At 38.8% G+C, this 21,192-nt stretch overlaps 1 non-coding gene across 1 annotated transcript; it reads left to right on the top strand.

Annotated features, from left to right (window-relative positions):
- Positions 1 to 20,518: 20,518 nt before the first annotated feature.
- LOC112713990 (small nucleolar RNA R71) lies at positions 20,519 to 20,626 on the top strand. Its single transcript, XR_003158948.1, has one exon. It is a non-coding gene; the product is annotated as a small nucleolar RNA R71 (small nucleolar RNA).
- The last annotated feature ends 566 nt before the right edge of the window (positions 20,627 to 21,192 follow it).

Raw genomic sequence — 21,192 nt, 5'->3', positions numbered from 1 at the left:
TGAAAGCTTCTTTGTGGAAATTTTCTTGTTTGATGTTAACAAATATTTACATGTTTGGTTTTAATTTGCAAATATAAAAATAAAGATGTCAAAATGATACATAATTTGCTCAAACGGGGATAGTTTATCATGTTTAATTGTTGTTATTTAAAAAATAAAAAAAGATAATTGTTCCGAGAGTTATCTGATGAGGGATTGGTTCGACATTTTTTCCGGCAATATGAAGTTGTCTGAGTTCTTTGTAAGCTATGGTGGGGGATTGGTCTGACGTTTTTTCCTACTCCGATGCTTAAGTTAGCAAGGGTTTTAGACAAATTTTTAGTAAATTGGAGTTCAAAATATACTTGAGGGTGTCAGGGTATTTATAAGTATAAATGTAGAATCAATAACCACCTTAGAAGTAGTTCCACTTTGGATGGTGGATTTGTTACTCCCTTTAGTTAGAGAGGTTGTTGAGAGCTCCTTTTTAGATGAGTAAGAGAGATTACAAAAGTTAGTTACTTATTTAGACAAGTAAGACTAGACCCATTTCGTCGCGTCCGACCTCGGGTAGAGCTCAGTTTTATCTGTAGAGTATTGATTGAGATTTATCCCTTTTGGGTCTAGCTAAGTTGTGGGCCAGGGTATGAACAGTGTCCCTATTTAAGACCGAGCTTCATTAGATCGGGCTCAAGCATTTCTAAGTCGGTCTTGATCTCTTGTAGTTTTTGTTCCATCACGTCAGGTTTATGGCCTTCCTTGGGATCAGGCCGGGTACTCGACGTATTTTTTGAATCTAAACGTTACGTCTTTTCGTAACCATTTGCGCATCTTTTCAATTACCTTGATAACCATGCATGTCATTAATGGGGATGAGATTACCACTTTGCCCCAGTGACTATATAAACGTAATTCTTTTTCTCTTTCCTCTTTTCCGTTTGAACTTTTGAAACTTTTACTTCATTTCTCTCAAACTTTCCTTCTTCTTCTCCATGATTCCATTTCTGTTGATCTTCAAGATTTTTCCATCTTAAGATTTTGTTTCGAATCTTCGTGTCTCTTGAGGTATTTTGGGATCATCCGTTTGCTTTGCTGCTACTTACGTTTTTTCTTGCTTCCTGTTCTTCATCAATGTTAGTTTTTCTTTCCCTTTTATTCTTCATTGTCGTTGTTGGTTAATGTTTCTTGATGGGTGAAGCTTTTATGCTTCTCAAAATATGGCCTTTTAAAAAATATGGCCTCTTGCTACGTGCTTATAGAGATTTTTTTGTTTGTTGTCATTGCAATGATCTTCTGGTTGCTTTTATAATGGTATATTTTCTTTTATCATTTATGTTCATTATTTTTTGTTATGGATTTTGTTATTGTTTGCAAAAACTTTGGAATAATTATAGATTCTGGATTTATGTTGAATTCTAGGGTTTTATCTTACTCCCAAATGGTGTCATTTTCATCCTAAGTAACGGCATCATGTTGTATTCTAGTACAACAGGTTGAATGTTCCATCCTTAAGCATGGTCCAACTTCTTTGTGTACTTTGAATGTCGTGTTGTTATTCCCGATTTGTAACTCGTGAATTTTTATAGTGATAGCTTCATATTGATTTTTTGTACGTATAACCCTTTATTTCTTAGAAGTTCTCAGCATGTCATCTAAAGTACCTTCCAACTTAAACTGAGTAGATGTTACTGTTCTTTCTACTGTCTCCGTAGTTGATAATAAATATGTAGAAAAGTTTCATTTATAGCATAGAGTTTGTAGGACTGATGAGTCCGTATTTGACAATAATTTTTGGCTTGAATTAGACGGATTTCATCATATAAACTCCCACTTATTCACTTAAATATCATACTTTTGTGATTTCTCCCTAATTTGGACCTAAATGTGAAAACATGCGATTTTGTACTTAAATTGATCATTTTAATTCCACTTTTATCCCATTCGATGTCGTGACATATTTTGTGAGTGATTTCAGGTCCAGTAGGCAAGAATGGCTAAGCAAAAGTAGAAGGAAGCATGCAAGAAGAGAGAACACATGAAGAAAACAAAGGAGAAGCACACACTAAAGTGTGCATATGCACAACCTCCTGTGCATACGCACAAGTGGCAAAATAAGCAAGTGTGCGTACGCACACATATGTGCGTACACATAATTCTCAGCGTGTGACTTTATTAAAAAGTCATGTGGCTCGTGAATTTGGGGCTCTCTTGGCCCAATTTTTGGAGTTGCTGAAGCCAAATTGAGTGCTATATCAAAGGGGAATGATCACACATCAAAGGGAGCTCACCTTTAGATAGAAAAACGTAATTAGGAGTAGGAGTAGTATAGAGTAGTTTTCTCTCAATTCTATCTTAGGGTTTACCAAAATCTCATTGTAGCATTTTATAGTTTCAATTTTGGTCTTGGATTTTGCTTATCTTATTGTAAGTACTCTTTGATTTCCTGTTTAATTCACTACTCTTGCTACATTTTCTTCTATTTCAAGTTACTTTGTTAATATATGAAATTTTGATTTCTTGAAGTTTTGGTTGATGAATTTCATGTTTTATGTTTTATACTTGTTTGATTGAATGTTTATTGTTGATATTGTGAATAGTTTGGTTATAGTTTTCATTTTCCTTTGCAATTTTACATGTTTTGTTTTTATGCCCACAAGGTGTTTGTGAAAATGCCAATTATGAGTTTTGAGTAGATTTTCACACCTTGACTTGGGAAATAAATTCCTAGGATACTAGAGTCATAATGTCTAACATTTAGTGGTAATTCTTAGGTAGTTAGTTGGTTCTTGTTTCCATTGACGCTAGCTTTTTACTAAGTATAAGTAAGTTAGATAGGACTTATGGATTAAGGTCAATTATGCTTGCTTGACTTTCTCCTCAATGTTAGGAGTTGACGAAGTGAGATCAACTCATCATAGTTGCCATAGTTGTGGTTATGACGATGATAGGATTCCTTAATTCTCATTCCTAAGTCAAGGCTCTTTTATGCATTTATAGCATTTTCACTAAGTTTTGATCTTGTTTCTTTTAATTTGCGTTAATATCCTTTTTTATCCTTTGTTAATTATTTTATTCCTTGGTTCTTTTACATTTTCCGTTTCATGCTTGAAAACCCCCCTTTCTTCACAACCAAGAGTATGACATCTTAATTGCATTGTCCGAGGGAGACGACCCGGGACTTAAAATTTCCGGTTTTTATTGGTTTTGGATAGTGACAAATCTTTTAAATTTAAACTTTGATGTTGGTTGATTGTTGGGTTGGGACTATACTTACAACGCTAATTCTATTTTGAGGAAAATTCCTAACCCACTATTGGCTCACATCAAGTTTTTGGTGCCGTTGCCAGGGACATGCAATTGGTGTCATATTTTTTGTTGTTGTAAATTTGTCCATAGTGTAAATAGCCTACTTTTTGGTTATTTGGTTGTTTTTATTAATACTTAGGCGTTTGTTTTTCTTGTTTATTGATGTCTTTAGATTTTATTTTCTACTTTTTCTATGAGTTATCACCCTTGTTGCTTGGACTTTGGTTGTGATTACATTGTAAGGTATGATGACTTCAAATTTGGATTGCATCATGGAGTGGGAGAATCAATTGAGGGAGAAATCGTATGCGTATGAGCAACACTTATGGCAACTACCTCCCCCATGTTACAATGAGACAATCCCTTCCCAATGTGCATACCAATCCAAAGATATGAATGGTACCCCTTACACAACCCCCAACTACCAAAGCTTCAAGCACCACACCATCTACCTCCATGGAATCCAAATGTTTATATACTTTGCCACCAACCATATGAACCATCACCTCTTTACACACCACCTCAATACCCTCACCCACATAACACACCTTCCAACTATACAACCTTTCTCTCAATAATTGAACCTTCTTTTTCACCTAAATGTGAAGTTCTCCAACCCTTGCCCCAAGAACAATAAGATCTTCAAGCTTTTCTCCAAGAGCAAGGAGAATTCCGAAAGAAGCAAGGGGAGTTCATGGCTACCATAGCCAAAGTGGTGAATCGCTTGGCCTTACTACACTCAAGCAATCAAGACATTTCCCTTGAGGAATGTGGAGGATCAACTAAGGAGTGTAGTGAGGAGGAGAACATGGAGTCTCAAATAGAAGAAGTGGAGTTAAGGCTTGAGTCACAAGAGGAGGAAGGTAAAACAATTGAACCGGAAGAAGTAAAAAGAGAATTGAGGAAACTTGATCAAGAAATGGATTCCATCATCAATGATTTTTTGTCCACTTTAGTCAATCACCTCAATGATCCTGATTAACCTTCTCTTTTTGAGTTTGAGAGAGGTATGGAAGTAGACTTCACACAACCTCCTAAGTATGGATTGAATGATAGTAGGGAAAACTTAGAGAAGGTTGGTGAGGAAGAGCTAGAAAAGGGTGGCGAAGAAGAGGTGAACACCCAAGAAGTGGAAGCTTTCATGCAAGAGTTTAATAGGATGATTCCATTCCAAGGACAATTTGAGTGGGTATCAATATTCTTAATGCACTTCATAGGCCCACATCACTTTGTAAGAAGTTTTTGATGAGTCTTTTCAAGATTTTAAGAAGTATTTCTTTAAGGTTCGACCTATAGAGGGTATCTGACCATTTTTCTTCAATGAGAGAAATGAACTCCCTTTTTTTATACTGGAAGGAGGATTCCAGTGTCATTAAGTATAACCTTGATGGTCTGGAAGAGATAGAGGAGTGTCTAGTAACCTTGTTTTAGGAATGTTGGGGCTAATTTCCTCATCTCAACACCAAGAAATTTTTGAGGGGCAAGCCGAGCTATGTTGGTACCGAACTAGTAGCTAGCTTTTCATTTTGCAGACACTTGTATGTTTGTCTGACTTATGTAACGTTAGTCTCTTTCCTAGTTTTGTTTTTTATTTTTGTAGCAAGGATGACCAACGGTTCGGATGCTTTACAAAGAGTGCGTCAGGAAAAGAAGAATGTTGTTGCTTGGGCTATCCAGTTGAGAGATGCCAGTAAGTCGGGAGACCTTTCTTCTCCCTCTAAGTCAGATTTGTCCTTTTTTTTAGTTGCCCAAAATCGTCCTTCCTCCTTCTCCACCTTTGACTATGGAGCCTTTATCTCGAACTATTCTCCTTGTGCCTCCCTTCACCGACTCGGATTCTCAAAAATGAAAAACTCCATCTTCCGAGATTTGTAGTGCTTACAATCAGGTTTTCAATATCATTGCCTTTTGTGAGGAATATATCCTTCCTTATAGTTCTATAAGGATGGAAGATGTCTCCCTCAAAAGACACCTGGAGGTACTGGCTCGAGGAGGTATTTGGATGGCATGGGTGTGTTCAACCATTGTAAAGCAATTGGAGTAAACTCTGCTTGGTACTATCTAGAGAGAGTTGTCTGACCTTTGAGCTGAGGTCACTTCTCTATGGGAGGCCAAGTCGGGGTCGGAGGCTGAGAAAAGGGTTCTTACTTTCGATCTTTCAAAACTTTGTGAGAGGGTGAAGCAGTCCAAGACAGCTCATGCTATGGCAGAGGGATTGCAGAAGAAAGTTAAAGAAAGTTATACTTGCGTGTTTAAGGAGAAGTTGGATTTGAAGGAAGAACTTACTAGGCTGAAGGAGGAGCATGGGTACTTGGAGGAATCAGTGGCTCTGGGGATAGATGAGATGGCTGAAAATCTGAAAGCTCAATTCTGGATTCTTGCGCCCGAGGTCGACCTCACTCTTATTGATCCCAACAAAGTTATGATTGATGGAAAGATTGTTTCTCTTAAGGCTGAGACCATCCTTACCGAGGAATTGAAAACCTCTGGTGCCTGAGTTCATGAAACTCTCCTAGACTCTTCCACTCCAACTGCCAAAAATCTCCCTTCCTCTCTCTATTACGTTAGAACATTTATTTCTACATTTGTGGTGACCTAGCTTGTGGATTTTAAACACTTTTTTGTAATAGCTGTGTAACACCCTAATTAGCCTAAGCTTTACCTCGCGTCGTAAGGCAAATGTTAATCAAAGGTTATGACAGTTCTAAAGCTCATACATATAATATATAGAAGAATATTCTAGAAGACCGATGAAGGATATAGCTCAAAAATAGGATTTGAAAAGTGCAAAACGTACTAACGAAGCTACTAACTTAAAGCACAAGGTATAGATATAATATAGCAAAAGATAAGCAGCAAACTCCACGTATTGGTTATTCGGAACATGCTGCGCTTGTAAAGCACGCTCCATGGCCTGAAACCAGTTGTCCACTTTTGTGGGGTTGGATGAACCTTGAGAAAAGTCGCCAAGGTCATCGGGGCACCTCCCATATTATCTTCATTCCCTTCAACATTATCATTCGCATTTCCTTTGCCATTCCCGTTTCCATTTCCAGCTTGTTGGCTTGACCTCTGCACAACTTGCAGAGTCACAACAGCATTAGCCTCCATGGTGTTTGCAAGATTCGCCATTGCTGCCATGAATTTGGCATGGTTATCGACCAGTTGCAGATTTCTACTCTCAGCTCGTGAACGTGTATGACCTCGTCCGCGAGTGACCATTAGGGTTCCTGTCTACACCAAACATTTGATATCAAGGTGATCAGTCTCAATGTCAAAATTCTAGTGCTTTAATTATCCCAAACAGACATTCACAAACAAACATGCTAAGCAATATCAAGTAGATAACCTAATAGCATCAAAGAAAAGACACACAGAGTATGCAATGAAGCACAATCGGTCCATCCCTCAGCCTCACGAGAACGAACCGCTCTGATACCACTAAATATAACACCCTAATTAGCCTAAGCTTTACCTCGCGTCGTAAGGCAAAGATTAATCAAAGGATACGATAGTTCTAAAGCTCAAACATATAATATATAGAAGAATTAATATATTCTAGAATCCCGATGAAGGATATAGCTCAAAAACAGGATTTGAAAAGCGCAAAACATACTAGCGAAGCTACTAATTTAAAGCACAAGGTATATGTATAATATAGCAAAAGATAGGAGTATAATATCATAAGAATCTAGCCACGGCTCGCGGAGTTTAAGCCGGCTTGCTATAAAATAGACATACAGAAACCAGACAGTTTAAAACTGCTTATACAAGTTTTTCTCTCTCAATACAAGCCTCTAGGCAAAAGCAAAATACAAAAGTGAGATATATATAAACAAAATAATCAAAAGGACTCTAAAAAGTATCCATGATCCTCCACTTTTGTCACCATCAGAGCAACTCACTGAGGTGGGTTGTGACCTGTATCAGAAAAATAACAACAGAATATGGTATGAGAACCGGAGGTTCTCAGTATGGTAACAGTGCCCAGTGATGTAAGATATAAGACCCTGGGACAATCTTAGACTTCATATTCATCACAAGATTCATCTTAAGGCATAACTAAAATATTAAGCATAACTTAAAACATAGAAGAATAACTTAAACCATAACATAATAAAGGGGTAATCTAACTTAAGGGATTTTCTAGTCTAACAATTCTCTGCTATCCCACAGCCTTCACCAACCTATCCTCCATGCGATCTGACAATGTCCAATAGCATGGGTTCGGATTTTTACACTAAAAATAGAATTTGTCCGTTGCAAGTATAGCCCTAACCCAACAATTGAATATCAATCAAATATTAAATTCAAATCAAGATAACCGAGATCAAGAGTAATTAAACCTCGGGTCATTTTCCCTAGGAGTTGCAATTAAAGTGCTTATCATTGGCTATGAGAGGAGACGGGGGTTGGATGACATGAGGCAAGGAATTAAAATGCAAGAAAGTAAATAAACATACAAGAAAAGAAATGAATGAAAGCAAGTAAAGGCAATGAAAATGGAAATTTAGATTGTAAAAAGAGCTCTTGGTGAGAATTGGGTAATTAAGGATTCCTATCCTAGTTATGGACCACAAACATGGCAATTGTGTGAAATTAATCCCAATTAGTCAATCCTACTTGAGAATTAGTCAAAAAGGCATAATTGATCCCAATCCCTGAGTCCTACGTCAACACTAGTGGGTCACTTAGAGTCAAGAAAAATCAAACCAATTAACAATCCTCACACAAAGCGGAATGGACATCCACAACTCAATTTCACCCAAACACCCAATTTCTCAATCAAGAGTGTGAAAACTAAGCATGCAAGAAATTAAACATCAAAGCAATAAAAGTCAAAGCAATTAAATGCAAAGAAAGTAAACTTCAAATGCAAGCTGGCAAGTAATTGAGAACTAAGATTACCTATCCTAGCCATTGACCACAAACACATGATGATTATGAAAAGTTAATCCTACTTAGTCAACCTTACATCAAGGATAAGTCAAGTAGGCATAGTTAATTTCAATCCATAAGTCCTATGTCAACACTAAGGGTCACATAGAGTCAATGGAGACCAAATCAACTAACTACTCTAATATATCAAACAAGAATGGACATCAATGACTCAAGAGTCACCAAAGTCATCAATTTCAAGCCAAGAGTGGAGAAAAACTATGTAAAAACTAAGCCAAGCATTTTATCAAACACTTGGTGTGCATGAGAATAAAATAAAATAAAATTGCATTAAAAATAAAATCTAAAATACCAAAAGCAAGAAAATCATAACAGTAACTAAAGAAAGCAATAAATGAACATAAAACATAAATTACATTAATTGAAGGTAAAATTAATAAAGAGTGTTCATAATATAAAAATGACAAAATAAAGGAAGTAACAAGAGAAATAAAGAATATCAAGATGAAGGAACAAGGAAACATAAAGAAATCTACACTAAAACAAGAATTAAAGTGACGAAATTAAAAGGAAGCTAAGCTAAAAACCCTAATTCTAGAGAGAAGGGAGAGTTTCTCTCTCTAGAAAACAACCTACATAATGCTAAACTAACCCTAATTTTTCCCCCCTTCACATGGAGTGAGGCCTTCTTTGATATAGCAAGAATCAACTTTAGAAGATCCCAAAACTGGGCTCTGGAGGCCCAGAAATCACCCGCAGCGATTTTCATTAAATGAGTCACGTGTTGGGATGTGTGCGTACGCACAGGTGTGTGCGTACGCACACATGCTGATTTTCTTCTTGTGCGTGTGCACATGTACTTGTGCGTACACCCAGTGAGTTGTGCGCACGCACACTCCAATGTATGCTTCTCCTTTTTTTCTTCATGTTTTCTCCCTTTTTGCATGCTTTCTTCCACTTTTGCGTTGCCAAACTTACCTATAGGACCTAAAATCACTCAACAAATATGTCATGGCATCGAATGGCATAAAAATGGGATTAAAATCACTAATTTAAGCTCAAAATAGCATGTTTTCACAATTAGGCACAATTTAGAGAGAAAACACCGAAGTATGCTATTTACATGAATAAATGTGGCTTTATGTGATGAAATCCACTCAAACCAAACCAAAATATATTGTCAAATATGGATTCATCACGATCCCATCGCCACCGCCTTCCGAATCTCCTCAATCCCAGTAGAAATCACAGATAATATCAATGCAAGTAAAACACAAGTAGAAGCATATAAGGCAAATAATTCAAGTAAGCAATTAGGAATGTTATACAATTAGGCATACAATTACAAGTCGGCAAAGCAAACAAACAGATAAAAGATGCACATGACGAATGCCTGTCCTATTGGTTGTGATATCACATTGTCGATTCAACTGCCAACCCGACACATCTCCATGGAGATGTCGCCCAATAGAATCTTCATTGGGAACCCCCGAGATATGGTGCTCGGATCACCGTCCAGGATTTTGTGCCTACACACTCTATTGATCCGAAGGGATGCAAGCGGGATACTCTTGCCACAAACCTCACATCTCAACATAAGCGTAAATAACCACCATCCTTACGCCGCCACTGCTACCTCCACAGGCGGGATTAACCACCGTCCCTGCTGAGCGCATAGCGTCTCAAAAATCTTAATATAAAATGATACATCAGTGGTTTTCAGAAAACATTTTTATTATATCATGGATCCGTCATCTCATTCCGAGTCCTCGACTCATTTCAACCACTGTCAATTCAACCTTTCCATTTTGAACTCATTAGTTCGTCACTTTCTCAATTCATACATCTTTCATCCTTCTCAATCCACCAAATCCATCCTCAGTACACCAGAAACCTAGCCTCTGTTCTCTAACTTTTCAAAGAAATACCAAATAATTTCTCCTAAGACATTTCCCATGTTTCAATGCCTAAAAATAAGCCCAAGAATCTTAAAATGGTGTCACAGAAGCTTACAAGCTTGTTGGGAAGGTGAAGTAGTTGAAAACAAAGTTTAAGTTTGAAAAAGAGGGCATGTGCGTACGCACAGGGGTGTGCGTGCGCACGCCCGGAGAAAGTTTCAAAACGTGTGCGTCCGCATAGAGGTGTGCCTACACACAGGTACTAAATTTCAGAATTCTTTTTTCTCGCACAAGGTATGCTAGTGCCCTCAACAGACTGCCATTCCCAATGTGTGCGTGTGCACAGGTTGTAAAACTCCATTGGTTATGTGCACGCACAGGTTGAGCTAGCGCTCTAAACAGGAAGCATTCCCCTGTGTGTACGTATACACAAGTCTGTACGTGCGCACAGGTTAGAAAAAATCACAGGGGTGTGCATGCGCACATACTAGAAATCACAAAATTCTGTAACTTTGCAGAATTTTAGATTTTGACACCAAACTTCCCACAATCATATCTTCTTCTACCGATATCGGATTTCCACAAAACTTAAACCATTTTAAAGCTTGTTCAATCACCTATCATTTGGTATAAAAGGAATTAAATTTCAAGTAAGGTAGCTCAAGATATGATTCATGGAAGTTTACCAAAATTTTCATTTTACCAAAAGTTCACAATTTACCAATTTCTCAACTTTTCCAACTCAAACCAACCAAAACCACATTAACTCCATCCCACATCAAATCTTACCATTTTCCATACCTCAATTCACCCCTCCACCTTATAAAATCATCAATTCTCATTATCAAATACAGGGTAATACACTCATATTTTCACCAACACATTAATCAAATATCATTTCACCCTTACTAACCATCATTATTATAATAAATTTCAAGCTCAATCTCCAATATCATGCTACCAACATCAACGTTTTAATTTATCAATATTCTAAATCATCAAATCATCATATATTATCATACAACACTTCCATCAACATAGCCAAAGCTCATCAATTAATCATTCATCATTCATCATATCTCAACAAACCAAACAATCAATATAATCCAGTCCTATCCTATAGGTCACTAGCCTAAGTATCCATGAATATTATATATTACATAAAGAAAACTGAAACCATACCTTGACCGATTCCCAATATACACCAAAATCCCAAATGAGCACAAGTTGAGCTTTCAACCACAATCCAAGCTACTAATCACTCCATTAAGCATCAACAAGCTCTAATAACTGCCAATAATCACAACCTCAAGCTATACTACATATAAATCATAACTAATCAACCTAGGACTCACCATAATCAAAATTTCACAAGAGTTCAAGACCTCTTACCTTGCCCAACAGTTTTGGAAGCCAAACCCAATGGTAATCAAAGGTTAGAGTGTACCTAAACACCCAAAATCATAAAATCTCACTTATTTCAAAACCCAAAAACTCGAAATTCTTAGGGCAGAAAACTAGACAGAGAATCTCAAAAAACTTACGACAAGGCTTAGCTAGAAGTGACGGGTTCAGTGAGAGCTTTGCGTAGCCACTGACGGCACGCGAATCGGAGCACCGTAGCTCGAGATATCGTGGATTGAAGTTGTAGGTGAATAGTGACTTTGGAAACCCTCACTCTCTTCTCACTTCAGCTGCCCTCCCTCTCTTGAATGTGTTTTTAGCCCGTTTAGCCCAACTTTGGGCCAAACCTTTAAAATTAACGCTCGGTTTTCAACTTCTAATATTTTTCTAAGGTTTTTGACTGTTTTAAATTTTTCTCACCCAGTACTGGACAGACTTAAACCGGTTTGACAGGTTTAGCTGCCGGTTCGCGGTTTTTCTCGATTTTTTGCAGAATAAACATTTTCTGACTCAGAAAAATCTATTGAGCCCAAAAATCATATTTAAATCTTCCAATTCTCATTCTAAATTGTCGGATCCTATTTTAGGCAATTTTAATTATCTAATTAGGCAGTTAATTAGGCTCAGTTCTTACAAGCTGAATACTATTTTGCCCTGGTTTGGGATTTTGAATGCTTTAGCTTTTAACTTTCTACACTTATATAAGTGTTTATAGTTTTTGCCTGCATAGTAATAATTTTGTTTGTTTTTTGTGAATTTTGAATATCATTTAGTAAACATTTTATTAATTGAGGATGTTATCCTCCTTACTAAACATTTTTTGTATAGTTCGGTTGTTTTCCGAATCATTTCTAAGAGTTGGTAATGTTTTTACATGTTATTTTAAAACCTTTTTTCAACTCGTTTGGTCGAGCTATTTTATGAGGTCAGATAACTTGTTCTTACTATGTCAACTTAGAAAGGTTAGACACTTATTTCAATTACACTCCTTTTCTCAGTTCATTTTTAACAAACGGTTGTAAGTTAGGGTAATAATTTGTTCTATTAATATCGAGACTCAAATCCAACCTTAATAGGTCGGTTAGGTTTTTATCAAGTTACTTTTGTGTTTCATTTTAGGTTTGCCTCTTGCTAACTTGTTTTTGTATGAGTAGATGAGGTCAGATCACGACTTGCTTATGTAACTTCTTACACCAATTTGGACCTCATCACTTTATCTTGCAGACCATCTAGGTTGGGCAATGATTTTCGCGCTTTATTAAGGTTAAATTGGTGTATATAGTAGAATAACAACATAGAAAGCGGAAAATAAATAAATATCATTAAAAAATGATTTACAAGTTCATTTGGTTTTTGTTACTAAGAGCTTTTCTATCTTAACTCTTATCCTTTGATATGATACCTCATTAAAACCCTCTTCAGAAAAACTCTTGAAGGTCGGATACTTAGTAGTAACATTTTCCCAAGATATCAATGATCTTGTAAGATCCTTTTCAATCTGCAACCAACTTTTCTTCGTCCGACCTCTATACCCCGATGTCATTCTGATCAGAACAAGGTCATTTGTGGCAACGTTTCTTCTGATGACTTTTTTGTTGTATCTTGTGGACATCTTTTATTTCAATGCTTCCTCCTTTACCCGAGCTTGTTCTCAGACTTCAGGAAGAAGGTCGATTTCTTCCTTTTGAGCTTGGATGTCTCCTACGTCATTGTAAAATCTCACCCTTGGACTTTCTCAATTGACTTCTACGGGAATGGCTTCTATGCCATAAGCAAATCGGAATGGAGATTCTCAAATTATAAAATAGGGAGCTGTCCGATATGCCCATAGAACTTCAGGGATCTTCTCAATTCCTGCTCTTTTTGCGTTTTGTAGTCTTTGCTAGAGCCCGACCATTATGACTTTGTTTGTAACTTCTGCTTGTCCATTGGTCTGAGGGTGCTCTACCGATGTGAATTTATGTTTAATTTTAAGGCTTGCCACCAAGCTTCTGAAGGTCAAGTCAGTGAACTAAGTACCATTATCAGTAGTGATGGAGAATGGGATTCCGAATCGGATGAAAATATTTTTGTAGAAGAATTTTGACTTTTTTAACTGTAATGGACACTAAAGGTTCTGCCTTAATTCACTTAGTGAAGTAGCCAATCCCTACTATATGGTATTTCACTTGTCCGGGTGCTTGAAAAAATGAACTGAGCAAGGCCAAACCCCATTTTGCGAAAGGCCATGGTAAAGTGATGCTTATGAGCTCTTCTGGTGGCGCCACATGGAAGTTGGCATGCATTTGTCATGGTGGGCATTTCTTTACAAAGTCGGCTGCTTCTCTCTATAAGATCAGCCAATAAAAACCAGCTCGTAACACCTTTTTAGCTAGTGACCTTGCTCCTAGGTAATTTTCATAGATGCCACTAGGATTTCTTCTAGGACTTCTTCAATCTTAGAAGTTGGAATGCACTTTAGTAAGGGTGTAGATACTCCTCTTCTATAGAGGATGTTATGAATCACAGTGTAGTTCTATGCTTCCCTTATAAGTTTTCTTGCCTCCCTTTCTTCTTTAGGGAGAACATCAAATTTGAGATATTTGATGATGAGAGTCATCCAACCCAAGTTTAGATTGGAGATTGTCAGAGCGTCTGACTTGTCGACTTCTTTGGCCACTGATGGTGTATAGAGAGTTTCCTAGATAAAACTTCTATTATTGTCCCCTGGTTTGGTTGTATCGAGTTATATGTCTGAGCTCTGTGGTAGCGCGAAATTGTGATCAATACTTTTCACAAATCAAATAATCCCCAGTAATGAATCCAAAAAACTTGGTGTTCAATACCATGGCATAAACACAACTTGCAACTAACCAGCAAGTGTACTGGGTCGTCCAAGTAATAAACCTTACACGAGTAAGGGTTGATCCCACAGAGATTGTTGGTATGAAGCAAGCTATGGTCACCTTGTAAATCTTAGTCAAGCAAACTCAAATGGGTATGGTGATAAACGCATAAAACATAAAGATAAAGATAGAGATACTTATGTAATTCATTGGTAGGAATTTCAGATAAGCGTATGAAGATGCCTTCCCTTCCGTCTCTCTGCTTTCCTACTGTCTTCATCCAATCCTTCTTCCTCCTTTCCATGGAAAGCTTAAGCAAGGGTTTCACCGTTGTCAGTGGCTACCTCCCATCCTCTCAGTGGAAATGTTCAACGCACCCTGTCACGGCACGGCTATCCATCTGTCGGTTCTCGATCAGGCCGGAATAGAATCCAGTGATTCTTTTGCGTCTGTCACTAATGCCTCGCCCTCAGGAGTTTGAAGCACGTCACATTCATTCAATCATTGAATCCTACTCAGAATACCACAGACAAGGTTAGACCTTCCGGATTCTCTTGAATGCCGCCATCAGTTCTAGCCTATACCACGAAGACTCTGATCTCACGGAATGGCTGGCTCGTTTGTCAGGCGAGCACTCGGTTGTCAGGCGATCAACCATGCATCGTGTATCAGGAATCCAAGAGATATTCACCCAATCGAAGGTAGAACGGAGGTGGTTGTCAGTCACACGTTCATAGGTGAGAATGATGATGAGTGTCACGGATCATCACATTCATCAAGTTGAAGAACAAGTGATATCTTAGAACAAGAACAAGCGGAATTGAATAGAAGAACAATAGTAATTGCATTAATACTCGAGGTACAGCAGAGCTCCACACCTTAATCTATGGTGTGTAGAAACTCCACCGTTGAAAATACATAAGAACAAGAGTGATCATTGGCTTCGGTCCCAGAGAGGGAACCAGAAGAACTAAGATGAAAATACAATAGTATAATGTCCTACTTATAGAAAACTAGTAGCCTAGGGTGTACAGAGATGAGTAAATGACATAAAAATCCACTTCCGGACCCACTTGGTGTGTGCTTGGGCTGAGCAATGAAGAATTTTCGTGTAGAGACTCTTCCTGGAGTTAAACGCCAGCTTTTATGCCAGTTTGGGCGTTTAACTCCTATTTTGGTGCCAGTTCCGGCGTTTAACGCTGGGATTTCTGAGGGTGACTTTGTACGCCGGTTTGGGCCATCAAATCTTGGGCAAAGTATGGACTATCATATATTGCTGGAAAGCCCAGGATGTCTACTTTCCAACGCCGTTGAGAGCGCGCCAATTGGGCTTCTGTAGCTCCCGAAAATCCACTTCGAGTGCAGGGAGGTCAGAATCCAACAGCATCTGCAGTCCTTTTTAGTCTCTGAATCAAATTTTTGCTCAGGTCCCTCAATTTCAGCCAGAAAATACCTGAAATCACAGAAAAATACACAAACTCATAGTAAAGCCCAGAAAAGTGAATTTTAACTAAAAACTAACTAGATCATACTAAAAACATACTAAAAACAATGCCAAAAAGCGTACAAATTATCCGCTCATCACAACACCAAACTTAAATTGTTGCTTGTCCTCAAGCAACTGAAAATCAAATAAGATAAAAAGAAGAGAATATGCAATGAATTACAAAAACATCTATGAAGATCAGTATTAATCAGATGAGCGGGGCTTTTAGCTTTTTGCCTCTGAACAGTTTTGGCATCTCACTCTATCCTTTGAAATTCAGAATGATTGGCTTCTTTAGGAACTCAGAATCCAGATAGTGTTATTGATTCTCCTAGTTAAGTATGATGATTCTTGAACATAGCTACTTATTGAGTCTTGGCCGTGGCCCAAAGCACTCTGTCTTCCAGTATTACCACCGGATACATACATGCCACAGACACATAACTGGGTGAACCTTTTCAGATTGTGACTCAGCTTTGCTAGAGTCCCCAATTAGAGGTGTCCAGGGTTCTTAAGCACACTCTTTTTGCCTTGGATCACAACTTTATTTCTTTTATTTTTCTTTCTTTTTCTTTCTTTTTCTCTTTTTTTTTTCTTTTTTTTTTCGAAATTTTCTCTCTTTTTCTTTTTTTTATATTCACTGCTTTTTCTTGCTTCAAGAATCATTTTTATGATTTTTCAGATCCTCAGTAACATGTCTCCTTTTTCATCATTCTTTCAAGAGCCAACATTCATGAACCACAAATTCAAAAGACATATGCACTGTTTAAGCATACATTCAGAGAACAAAAGTATTGCCACCACATCAAAATAATCAAACTGTTATAAAATTGAAAATTCATGCAATTCTTTTCTTTTTCAATTAAGAATATTTTTCATTCAAGAAAGGTGATGGATTCATAGGACATTCATAACTTTAAGGCATAGACACTAAGACACTAATGATCACAAGACACAAACATAGACAAACATAAGCACTAAAATTCGAAAAACAGGAAAATAAAGAACAAGGAAATTAAGGAACGGGTCCACCTTAGTGATGGCGGCTCTTTCTTCCTCTTGAAGATCCTATGGAGTGCTTGAGCTCCTCAATGTCTCTTCCTTGTCTTTGTTGCTCCTCTCTCATGATTCTTTGATCTTCTCTAATTTCATGGAGGATGATGGAGTGTTCTTGATGCTCTACCCTTAGTTGTCCCATGTTGGAACTCAATTCTCCTAGGGAGGTGTTTAGTTGCTCCCAATAGTTTTGTGGAGGAAAGTGCATCCCTTGAGGGATCTCAGGGATCTCATGATGAGTGGGGTCTCTTGTGTGCTCCATCCTCTTCTTAGTGATGGGCTTGTCCTCATCAATAGGGGTGTCTCCCTCTATGTCAATTCCAACTGAATAACAGAGGTGACAAATGAGATGAGGAAAGGCTAACCTTGCCAAGGTAGAGGACTTGTCCGCCACCTTATAGAGTTCTTGAGCTATAACCTCATGAACTTCTATTTCTTCTCCAATCATGATGCTATGAATCATGATAGCCCGGTCTATGGTAACTTCGGACCGGTTGCTAGTGGGAATGATTGAGCGTTGAATAAACTCCAACCATCCTCTAGCCACGGGTTTGAGGTCATGCCTTCTCAATTGAACCGGCTTCCCTCTTGAATCTCTCTTCCATTGGGTGCCCTCTTCACAAATAACTGTGAGCACTTGGTCCAACCTTTGATCAAAGTTGACCCTTCTAGTGTAAGGATGTTCATCTCCTTGCATCATAGGCAAATTGAATGCCAACCTTACACTTTCCGGACTAAAATCCAAGTATTTCCCCCGAACCATAGTAAGATAATTCTTTGGATCCGGGTTCACACTTTGATCATGGTTCTTGGTGATCCATGCATTGGTATAGAACTCTTGAACCATCAAGATTCCGACTTGTTGAATGGGGTTGGTAAGAACTTCCCAACCTCTTCTTCGGATCTCATGTCGGATCTCCGGATATTCACTCTTTTTGAGTGAAAAAGGGACCTCGGGGATCACCTTCTTCAAGGCCACAACTTCATAGAAGTGGTCTTGATGGACCCTTGAGATGAATCTCTCCATCTCCCATGACTCGGAGGTAGAAGCTTTTGCCTTCCCTTTCCTCTTTCTAGAGGTTTCTCCGGCCTTGGATGCCATAAATGGTTATAGAAAAACAAAAATCAATGCTTTTACCACACCAAACTTAAAAGGTTTGCTCGTCCTCGAGCAAAAGAAGAAAGAAGAGAGTAGAAGAAGAAGAAATGAGGAAGAAGGGAATGGCTTTGTGTTCGGCCAAAAGGGGGAGAAGTGGTGTTTGTGTGAAAATGAATGAGTGAAGGAGGGTTTATATAGGAGTGGGGGAAGGGTAGAGTTCGGTCAATTGAGGGTGGGTTTGGGTGGGGAAGTGGTTTGAATTTGAATGGTGAGGTAGGTGGGGTTTTATGAAGGATGGATGTGAGTGGTGAAGAGAAAGATGGGATTTGATTGGTGAAGGGTTTTTGGGGAAGAGGTGTTGAGGTGATTGGTGAATGGGTGAAGAAGAGAGAGAGAGTGGTGGGGTAGGTGGGGATCATGTGGGGTCCACAGATCCTAAGGTGTCAAGGAAAAGTCATCCCTGCACCAAATGGCAAGCAAAATTGCGTTTTTAGCCAATTCTGGCGTTAAACGCCGGGCTGGTGCCCATTTCTGGCGTTTAACGCCAGCTTCTTGCCTTTTTCTGGCGTTTAACGCCAGTCTGGTGCCCCTTTCTGGCGTTAAACGCCCAGAATGGTACCAGACTGGGCGTTAAACGCCCAACAGCTAGCCTCACTGGCATTTAAACGCCAGTGGGTTCTTCCTCCAGGGTGTGCTATTTTTCTTTCTGTTTTTCATTCTGTTTTTGCTTTTTTCATTGATTTTGTGACTTCTCATGATCATCAACCTACAAAAAACATAAAATAACAAAGAAAACTAGTTAAAATATAACATTGGATTGCCTCCCAACAAGCGCTTCTTTAATGTCAGTAGCTTGACAGAGGGCTCTCATGGAGCCTCACAGATGCTCAGAGCCATGTTGGAACCTCCCAACACCAAACTTAGAGTTTGAATGTGGGGGTTCAACACCAAACTTAGAGTTTGGTTGTGGCCTCCCAATAGCAAACTTAGAGTTTGACTGTGGGGGCTCTGTTTGGCTCTGTTTTGAGAGGAGCTCTTCATGCTTCCTCTCCATGGTGACAGAGGGATATCCTTGGGCCTTAAATACCAAGGATTCTTCATTCACTTGAATGATCAACTCTCCTCTATCAACATCAATCACAGCCTTTGCTATGGCTAGGAAGGGTCTGCCAAGGATGATGGATTCATCCATGCACTTTCCAGTCTCTAGGACTATAAAATCAGTAGGGATGTAATGGTCTTCAACTTTTACCAGAACATCCTCTACAAGTCCATAAGCTTGTTTTCTTGAGTTGTCTGCCATCTCTAGTGAGATTTTTGCAGCTTGTACCTCAAAGATCCCTAGCTTCTCCATTACAGAGAGAGGCATGAGGTTTACACTTGACCCTAAGTCACACAAGGCCTTCTTGAAGGTCATGGTGCCTATGGTACAAGGTATTGAAAACTTCCCAGGATCCTGTCTCTTTTGAGGCAGTTTCTGCCTAGACAAGTCATCCAGTTCTTTGGTGAGCAAATGAGGTTCATCCTCGCAAGTCTCATTTCCAAATAACTTGTCATTTAGCTTCATGATTGCTCCAAGGTATTTAGCAACTTGCTCTTCAGTGACATACTCATCCTCTTCAGAGGAAGAATACTCATCAGAGCTCATGAGTGGCAGAAGCAAGTCCAATGGAATCTCTATGGTCTCATTTTGAGCCTCAGATTCCCATGGTTCCTTATTGGGGAACTCATTGGAAGCCAGTGGACGTCCATTGAGGTCTTCCTCAGTGGCGTTCACTGCCTCTCCTCCCTCCCAAAATTCGGCCATGTTGATGGCCTTGCATTCTCCTTTTGGATTTTCTTCTGTATTGCTTGGGAGAGTACTAGGAGGGAGTTTAGTAATTTTCTTGCTCAGCTGACCCACTTGTGCCTCCAAGTTTCTAATGGAGGACCTTGTTTCAGTCATGAAACTTTGAGTGGTTTTGATTATATCAGAGACCATGGTTACTAAGTCAGAGGTATTCTGCTTAGAACTCTCTGTCTGTTGCTGAGAAGATGATGGAAAAGGCTTGCTATTGCTAAACCTGTTTCTTCCACCATTATTATTGTTGAAACCTTGTTGAAGTCTCTGTTGATCCTTCCATGAGAGATTTGGATGATTTCTCCATGAAGGATTATATGTGTTTCCATAGGATTCTCCCATGTAATTCACCTCCTCCATTGAAGGGTTCTCAGGATCATAAGCTTCTTCCTCAGATGAAGCTTCCTTAGTACTGCTTGGTGCATTTTGCATTCCAGACAGACTTTGAGAAATCATATTGACTTGTTGAGTCAATATTTTGTTCTGAGCCAATATGGCATTCAGAGTGTCAATCTCAAGAACTCCTTTCTTCTGATTGGTCCCATTGTTCACAGGATTCCTTTCAGAAGTGTACATGAATTGGTTATTTGCAACCATTTCAATCAGCTCTTGAGCTTCTGTAGGCGTCTTCTTCAGATGAAGAGATCCTCCAGCAGAGCTATCCAAAGACATCTTGGACAGTTCAGAGAGACCATCATAGAAAATACCTATGATGCTCCATTCAGAAAGCATATCAGAAGGACACTTTCTGATTAATTGTTTGTATCTTTCCCAAGCTTCATAGAGGGATTCTCCTTCCTTCTGTCTGAAGGTTTGGACTTCCACTCTAAGCTTACTCAATTTTTGAGGTGGAAAGAACTTTGCCAAGAAGGCATTGACTAGCTTTTCCCAAGAGTCCAGGCTTTCTTTAGGTTGAGAGTCCAACCATGTCCTAGCTCTGTCTCTTACAGCAAAAGAGAATAGCATAAGTCTGTAGACCTCAGGGTCAACCCCATTAGTCTTGACAGTGTCACAGATTTGCAAGAATTCAGCTAAAAACTGATGAGGATCTTCCAATGGAAGTCCATGGAACTTACAATTCTGTTGCATTAGAGAAACTAATTGAGGCTTAAGCTCAAAGTTGTTTGCTCCAATGGCAGGGATAGAGATGCTTCTCCCATAAAAGTTGGGAGTAGGTGCAGTAAAGTCACCCAGCACCTTCCTTGCATTGTTGGCATTGTTGTTGTTTTCGGCTGTCATAGGTTCTTCTTCTTTGAAGATTTCTGTTAGGTCCTCTACAGAGAGTTGTGCTTTGGCTTCTCTTAGCTTTCTCTTCAAGGTCCTTTCAGGTTCAGGATCAGCCTCAACAAGAATGGTTTTGTCCTTGCTCCTGCTCATAAGAAAGAGAAGGGAACAAGAAA

This window comes from Arachis hypogaea, chromosome 9, assembly GCF_003086295.3.
Source record: "Arachis hypogaea cultivar Tifrunner chromosome 9, arahy.Tifrunner.gnm2.J5K5, whole genome shotgun sequence".
Classification (NCBI taxonomy): Eukaryota; Viridiplantae; Streptophyta; class Magnoliopsida; order Fabales; family Fabaceae; genus Arachis; species Arachis hypogaea.
Note: the sequence above shows the minus strand (reverse complement) of the source record. Positions and strands in the feature narration are given on the sequence as shown.